We start from the raw sequence: 9,170 nt of genomic DNA, 5'->3' as shown, positions 1-9,170 counted from the left end.
TGAACATACCCAGGCCGCCGCCGTAATGGCGCCTTCTCAGGAGAGCCAGCTCTTCTCCACCTCCTTTGTGTCATGGCATCTACCATTTAAAATGCCTCCGTTCAGTCCAATCCATTCCCTGATTTGCCACATTGTTAGGTGCTCTGTCACAAACTATCACTTTCCTCAAGAATGTCAAGCTCCATTTCTCAATTATAAAATTCTATTAAGTTTCTCAAGGTTCAACTCTGCTTCTTATCGTTTGATGCTCAGTCAGCACATGTGAATTTAGAGTTTACCTTAATGAGGGAAAAAATATATTGATCAAATATGTTCTCTGCTACACAGAACACAACCGGACCAAACAACTGACAAAATCCAATGGTGACGACTGGGAATTATAAGGCAACTCCCTGTAACTTCAACCTGGTTTTCAGACAGTCTCCCCTGGACCTTTGTTTCTTATTTTTTGAATGGTACAATTTCACCAGGTCCTCATCAAAATGTGAAGAGTAATCTTGAGATTCTTCGGTAAAGTGCTTAAGTTTTTCCCAAGAAAATGACCTAATATCAAATAAGAGCACACTGCTAAAGTAACTTTCAGTTCCACTAGGACTATATTACAAATAAACTTGCCCTTCCCTAGTATTGAGTCAAAGAATTATTCTATACAGTAATCGGGGAAGGAAGGAAGAGAAAGAAAGAAAGAAAGAAAGAAAGAAAGCAAGAAAGAAAGAAAGGTTTTGAAAAATAGTTGCCAGTGATTAATTTTTTAAAAAAGCCTTCAAATGTCACTTAATTCCATTTCTATCAATTTAATTGCTTATTTTATGTCAAATGCCCTATTTCTGTTTTCTTTATTCACTAATTGGATATTTTCAGACCTAATACTGCTATCTCACAAAATAGCCTTCTATTTAATAACCAACTCTAAGACTATTAGTATGTCATAAAAATTTAGTCACCTTATCACACAACAAATGGACACTGAGTGTAATCCAATATTTCCAACCAAAAGTCTATACATAAATGTTGCCACTGGGCTCTGGGTTCTTGATCCCTAGGCCTATCCCACTTTTTTATTTTATTTTATTTTATTTTAAAGATTTTATTTATTTATTTGAGAGAGAGACAGAGAGCATGAGCGGGGCGGGGGGAGAAGCAGAGGGAGAGGGAGAAGCAGACTCCCCACTGAGCGGGGAACACAACGCAGGGCTCAATCCCAGGACCCCGGAGATCATGACCTGAGCTGAAGGCAGATGCTTAACCAACTAAACCACCCAGGCACCCCAGACCTATGTTACTTTAATTTTTTTTGCTCAGTATCCAAATTATTTATGCAACTTTGTTATGTAATAGCAAAATAATAATAATAACAACAATAATAATTTACCTGGGAAAGTAAATGCAGATGGAAATATTTATTCATTCATTCATCCATTCATTCATTCATACTTATGGAAGCCCTACTATGTGTGAAGCGCTGTGCTAAACCTACAGACTCAGCAGTGAGCAAGATAAAGTCTCTGATCTCAAGAATCTAACATTCTGGGCCGAAAAGGTACTCAGTTTCCATTTTCCTTCCTGGATTCCATTTCTTTCCCAGATAAACAAACAAGCAAGATAATCTGATAATGATAAATATTATAACAAAAATAAAACAGGGTGACATGACAAAAGATCATTGAACTGGGGTAGGCTTTAGTTAGCTATTCAGTCTGTTCAAACAATTCTTACAATTTCGGGATAGATTTCAAGTAAACTATTCCAGAAATCAGGAAAGAGAAGTATTTTTTTAAAGCTGCTTTTGTCTAGATTTTTAATGGCTGATTTCTATTTGAGTTGCTTTAAGTGGCTTTTCGTGATGTAGCTGGAGTAAGAGACTCCCAGTTTCTGCTCCCTTTCAGAGACTGAAGAAAACAATCTAGGAATCTAATTCCATCTATACTAATAATCGGAGCAGCTCCTAAAGGACCTGTGGTCACTTTCTAACCAGGCAGCCAGGAAAACAAGATCCAAATACCATTCCGCATTACAATTGCTCGCTTCCATAAATGCAAATGGAAGGGGAGAAAAACCTAGATAATGTACAACAGGGAGTGCTTGTCTACTTCCCTCCCTGTGAGTCTCCTTTTACTCTGTTCTGGGAATCCATATATTTCCTAAGTGTCAAAAGGATGCAAGGAGTAAAAAACCAAATATAAAGCAAAGTAAATTTGATCACAATTGAGGTTTTAACTCATTAAGGTTAATGGTTTCTTCTAGGCGTCTTTCATCAACACTTCTGTATCAAAGTCATGTTCCCCTCAAGAGAAAAAGAAAGATCAAAGAGCAAGAGATATTGTTGGTCTTAATTTGGAGACCAAGGAATTCTAAATTCTTCAACTTTTTTAGCTTTTGGGAAAATCTATTCTCTTTTAGGTGATGCTTATAATTCACAAGAGTGAGTTCATTTGCGTGAAAACTGGACTCATTAGTTATGAGAAACAAGAAATGAGTAGCTCATACACACAGCGATTAGAGGGCACAATGCCCAAAATATACATCCACACCTGAACTACCACCTGCATTTGGCCTTACTTTACCATATCAAAATCAGGGACCTATATAGATTTTTTTTAAGATTTTATTTATTTAGGGGTGCCTGGATGGCTCAGTCGTTAAGCGTCTGCCTTCGGCTCAGGTCATGATCCCAGGGTCCTGGGATCGAGCCCCGCATCGGGCTCCCTGCTCCACAGGAAGCCCGCTTCTCCCTCTCCCACTCCCCCTGCTTGTGTTCCCTCTCTCGCTGGTCTCTCTCTGTCAAAAAATAAATAAAATCTTTTTTAAAAAAAGATTTTATTTATTTGTTTATTTGGGGGGCTCATGGGGGGGGGAGATGCCAAGGGAAAGAGGAAGGTGCAATAAGCTGGAGAGAGAGAGAAAGTGACAGTAGCTTGTTGCTAGAGGCCTGACAGGACCGGCACTGCCCTGCTCAGCTGCTGAGGGATACTCCAGACGTCTTTTATTTAAGCATTCAAAAAATATGAAAAGCAAAAACTGGAAGAGAGAAAATCATTTAATGTGGGAATCTTACTCTATAAGAACCAAGCAGGTAGGTCTAACAAATCGGGCTTTTCCCCTGCTCGGTGGTGTGTGGAATGATTTACTACGTCCATAAAGGAAATTAAAGGACTCGGAGCCGAGAGACCCTCCAGGGGCCCGAAGCCGGGATGGTGCAGACAGGGCGGTATTTGAAGACGTGGCTCTGAGGCCGAGGGAGTGCACGGCTCGCAGCTGCCCTGAGTCCACGGGGGACGGCGTTCAAAGAAGTCGCGGGGTCACTGGCAGCTCTGTCCCACGGCTGATTAACACCATGGAATGTGAAGTCAGCACGGGGAGCTTGCCGATCAAGCTGCAGATTTGCTCCCTGGGTCCCGATCGCAGCGCTTTCTTCAAGGGTAAGGCGGCTGTCACTTCTTAACGCGACCCCATACAATTTCCTGTCTCTTGTCAAAATTAGCAGAACGCTTGAAATAGAATGAACGTGCTCAGGCTTCACCATGATCAATTAACTGTGTAGAAAACAAAATAGAAGTAGTTTCGAAGAATCTGGACCGATTTGCGCATTCGAGCCATGCAAGAAACCAGATACTTGGAGAATCCAGAGAGGAAAGCGGAAATCTTAAAGGAGAAAGAAGCTTCAGCCTAGGGAAGGGATGACCTCTCACTGAGACGTCCTCAGGAGTCCTAGTTCAAGTTTAGCGTCACCTGGGAACCAAATGCGCTGTGGCAGTGACTCCTACGTCACAGTTCCGGCACGTCACCGAGACCGCGAGCATGGCCCTGACGTCAGAGCTGAGCTATTCTTAAACTCTGATGAGTTACTTTGGATTAAGCAGAGGTCCCAGGTTTCGGGAATTTATGTAACGTGAAGAAAAAAAAAAAGAAAGAAAAAGAAGGAAAACATGGAACCAAAATAGAATGGCCAGGGGTTTTTCTTCCTGGTCAAGTCAAAACAAAAAGAAAAAAAGACAAGAAAGGAGGAAGAGGAGGAAAGAATTACTCTATACCATCATGATTTTGAGGGAAAAAAAAAACGGACAGTTTAACACCCCCCCAAAAAAAACCTAAGAACATAGTCTTCAAATTAAAAAGACATGAATTTATATTTATGAAAGAAGTCACTCATTCTTATTTTCTCACAGGCAGGCTTTGAGGAACCAGTGGGTGGACTAGCATAGGATATGGGCTTGGCATAACACGAGTTCGAACCCTGACTCTGCCACCTGCTTACTAACTGGGCCAGGCTGCTTCCAGTCCCCACCGCTTAGCACTGTTTTCTGTGAAGCAGAGATCCTCACTTAAGGGCAGGAAATGAATAAGAAGGAAATGAATCTGGCACCTTAGGGAGCCAAGGGGGAGAGAGGAAAGGTCCCCCTTGGTACTCCCGCCCCGCAACATGAGGCTGCTCCTCTTGGACCACAAACCCCTCTTGGCCAGGTTTTGTGGGATCTTGTCCTCTTCCCTGTTAAGGGGTCTCACTGACCTCACCTGGGGTCCAAGGGTGGCGCAGTTGGCTAAGCCGCCAACTCTTGGTTTCGGCCTAAGTTGTGATCTCAAGGTCGTGAGATAGGCTCCCCCCTCAGTTGGGAGTCTGCTTCAGATTCTCTCTCCCTCTCTCTCTGCCCTTCCCGCTCATATGTGCACTCTCTCTCTCCTCTCTCAAATAAATAAATCTTTAAAAAAAGAAAAGAAATAAATAAACCTGACCTCACATGACTAGAGATGGTACCTGAAAAAGGTGAGTTAAGTGGGAGGGGGCCTCTGGTCCTGCCCATCCCAGAATTCTCCTGGGCCGGTGCTGGAAACCCCCTACAGCTGCTAGGAAACCCCTCATTTTGATTTAGAATGAAATTGATTTGTTTGTCGACCATAAAGACAGATGGAGCCTGTGTTGCCAAAAAATGGAGGCATTTGGCTGTGAACATCTTATATTCTAGCTACAAGATTTATATCAGAGTATAACATGTGGCTGTAAAATGTAGAGAAAGAGAGTGAAGTGTGATCATACTTTTCCCTACTTCCCTCCTGCAGGCAAACGACATGCAGATTTTAAAGGAAAAAGCTAAGGCTCTGGATTTGAGACTCAGATGTTAAAGACAAAAGGATTTAACCTCCTTCCTGGAATATTCCAAAAAAATGCTATTCTAAATGTTGATTTTTCTCAGAATTATAATTGAACTCTGTAGCTAGCTTATTTGAGAGGAAAATAGGGTGCAAAGAACAAAGGCCCTGCCCCGGGTTACCTTGGGGGAACACTCCCTGGACCTGCTGTCATGAGAACCACACTCTAAACCGTGCTTTAATGGTTCATCTCTTTTGCCTCTATTTCCCAATAGAAATGTCAAACTAACACCAGCCCTTGCTCTCTGACAAGATCAGAGATCTGGCGAAGATCAAAGAACACTGTAAGTTTGAAAAAATTCAGAGCACTACTACGATAGGATATCATTGTGATTGTAGCCATATTAATGGAATTTCGGGTCAATTCTTTCTTTAAAGACCTAATGTTTAAAATTAAAATATTAAATAAAATAAGTGCTTGTCTAGGTCTGAAAGAACTCATGGAAAACTTGGCTTTCAGCCATGGAGTAACCCAGATGCCCTTGAAGCTCTCCCACCCCTGAAATGCTGGGCAAGATGGGCTCCAGTGCCGCCATGAATTCCAGTCCTGCCATCTGTGGAGTCTTGAGACCCTCCGTAGGATTCTTGTGTTTTCCAGAATCTTCTCATGATCTCTTTTCCCCTGAGTTCCTTCTTATTTGTGTTGAAGTTTTGGGGAGGGTCGGTAGGTCAGAGACAGGGAATACAGACAGGTTTTGCAAATGACATATCTGATAAAGGATTAGTATCCAAAATATATAAAGAACTTAGACAACTCAACACCAGAAAAAGAAAAAAAAACATAATCCAATTTAAAAATGGGCAGAAGACATGAACAGACATTTCTCCAAAGAAGACATACAGATGGCAAATAAACAGGAAAAGATGCTCAACATCACTCATCATCACAGAAATGCAAATCAAAACCACAATGACCTCACACATGTCAGAATGGCTAAAATCAAAAACACAAGAAACAAGTGTTGGCAAGAATGTGGAGAAATAGGAACCCTCAAGCACTGCTGGTGGGAATGCAAACTGGTGCAGCCACTCTGGAAGATGCTATGGAGGTTCCTCAAAAATTAAAAATAGAGCCATGTGATCTAGTACTCACACTACTGGGTATTTACCCAAAGAATACAAAAACACTAGTTCAAAAGGATATATGCACCCCTATGTTTATTGCCGCATTATTTATAATAGCTAAATTATGGAAGCAACCCTAGATGCATAGATGAATGGATAAAGAAGTGGTATATATCTACAATGGAATATTACTCAACCATAAGAAAGTATGAAATCTTGCTGCTTGCAACAACATGGATGGATCCAGAGAACACAACGCTAAGCAAAGTAAGTCAGAGAAAGACAAATATCATGATTTCACTCACATGTGGAATTTAAGAAACAAAAGGGAAAAAAGAGACAACCCAAAAAACAGACTCTTCACTATAGAGAACAAACAGATGGTTACCAGAGGGGAGGTAGGTGGGGAGACAGATGAATTACAGGGGATGAGGAGTGCACTCATCATGATGAGCACTGAGTAATGCATAGAATTGTTGAATCGCTATATTGTACACATGAGACTAATACAACACTGTATGTTAACTATACTGGAATTAAAATAATTTTTTTTAAGACAGGTTTTACAGCACGACACAAAATCTCTCACAGGAGAGCCTGGTCCCCCACCTCCCCTGGTCCTTTTTCTCCTGCCTCCCTTCTCGGCTCTTCATGAGTCTCCCTTTGGGAGCAAAGCTCTCCAATTCCATGCCTCGTCTCCTGAGGAGTGACTTCCCCTTCCTGATAGCTTGACGCTGGCTGACATCCCAAGGGTCTCACCCCATCCAAGCAGGCTCCTCAAGGCATTTTTTTTTTTTCAAACAGAGGGTGATCCTTTCTTAAGAGGCATTCAGATGGCAGCAGTTAATATAAGGACACCTGGCTAAGGTAGCTACACCCCTGTGAGAACAAACCTGTTCTCAGAATGTGGTTCTCTCACCCGACAGCATCGGCATGAGCCGGCAGCTTGTCAGAAATACAAATCTGGGGCGGCAGACCTATAAAATCAGAAACTCTGAAAGCGTAGCCCAGCGATCTGCATTCTTACAAGCCTCCAAGAGATTCCGATGCTGGTCAGATTGGGAGAATCACGGAATGCTCTGCAGATGGTCAGCGTGTCTGTGGCACCTGCCAGCTAGCGCACAGCACAGTGCCTGACGTGTAGCACATTCCAGAAAGAGTAGACAAAGTATTGCGCGCCCAGCTCTGGGATGCCATGAGAAGAGGAAGAAGAAGCCGTTTGAAACACAATTTCTGCTCTTGTGACTTGAAACCAGCCATGAGAAAGCAATGCGGGAGCATGTGGTCTTAGAGCCACAAGTCAACTTATACTCAGCCCGTGTTTTGGGGGATGCAGATGGGAAAAGAGAGACTGCACACGACTTGAGGTGTTGGAGAAGAAGAGCCCGCCCAGGGGGGCTCTCTGGGTATCCTGGCCTCGAGGTTGTCCTGGGATTTCCTGCCTCCACAGCCCCTCTGTGGTGGAGGATGATTAATGATTGAATTTCGTGGTTCGGCCGTGAATCCGTCAGGGCTCTTGGGGAGAACTCAGTGTGGGCTGGAGGAGTTAGAGAAGGTTGTGCCCCTGATGGGGAACTCGTGCTGGGCTTCTTTTCAGAACAAGAAAGATCTGGATGAGCAGAGATTTATAGGATTTTCCTTTTCCGGTTTTGGTAACTTTCCAAAGCATGGAGAGAAAACGCGTAGCAAGCTTTTCTTTAGTGGACGTAAATTGTATTTGTCCAAAGAAGGAAGCTAGATCCACACAGCCAAACAAAAATGTAGGCCAGACCTGCAGGCCTAGCATGAAACTGTGGCTGGGCTCTTGGCACATAGCCCCTTGGCAGGTGGGTCCCCAAAAGATGCCGGTCTCCTCCTTTCCCACCATGCCCCTCAAGGGTGATCAGGCCACGGTTCGCCTTTCCCGTCACCTTGATGGTGCTCTTGGCTTTCTCATGTCTCTCTTCTTAAGCATGTCTGCCCTTCCTCTCTTGTCCATCCCTTCTTGGGTAATTCAGCAGCAAAGTCTGACGATTTCTTTGACTTAGAGATTCCCCACCCATATGTCTGTGCCACTGCCAGCAAAAGGTCCTCTAATAGCAGTAACCTTGGAGTACTTGCCGTGTACAAGGAGAGTGGGAGGTGTGAAAAAGCCAAGTGAAACCTTGACCATTTCCCTTCAAAGAAAGCAGGCTGGAGCCCCAGGGAGGAACAACAACAACAACAAAAATGCTAAATTCACTGATTTTGGAAAGAATGTGACTAACCTTCAACCTACAGCACATGGGAAGCAGGAGAGCCTGTAAGGGACATTGATCATTCAACCTCTAGCAGCAGAATCTGACATACCGCATGCATGCATGAATGAATGAATGGAAAAAGGAAAAGAAAAGTGCCTGTAGAGCTTTTCAAGCACCTGAGGTGTAAAACACTCGTGCACGAGTTGATAACTTGTCTTTCAATGGTATGGTAGTGTGGTGAGCTCTAGGGAACCCCCCGCCCCATTGATAACAAGTGGCTTTGTTAGAATCTTTGTAAACTAGAGATAAATACAGTCTGTTTAGCTACCTAGGTGATAAAATAAACTAATACACACACACACACACACACAAACAGCTAGCTGAAATTGGGATTAACTACAAATCATCTAGAATTGCAGTTGATCCGATTTGTTAAAAACATCAGCTGCTTTGTCCCAGATGTCTGTGTCGAGGGAAGTAGTGGGAGGGATGTGGAAGTGGCAAGTGAAATGTAAAATCAATAATTCAATGACAGAGTTTCTCCAGAGGCTTAAAAAAAAAAAATCCTTTCTGTGTTAGACCCCAGAACAAGCCCAAGCAATTATGCTGGTCACATAGCAAGGAGATATCTGTGTATTCCAACATCAGCAAATACAGCACGGCTGTCTCCACGACAGCATACTTCTGAAGGTCACTGAGCATCTTCTGACCGGAAATCTAGATATCTGTAATAGTTAGGCA

Source organism: Eumetopias jubatus, unplaced genomic scaffold, assembly GCF_037043125.1.
Source record: "Eumetopias jubatus isolate StellerSeaLion01/CBP00866 unplaced genomic scaffold, mEumJub1_p1.0 scaffold_6, whole genome shotgun sequence".
NCBI classification, from domain to species: Eukaryota; Metazoa; Chordata; class Mammalia; order Carnivora; family Otariidae; genus Eumetopias; species Eumetopias jubatus.
Note: the sequence above shows the minus strand (reverse complement) of the source record.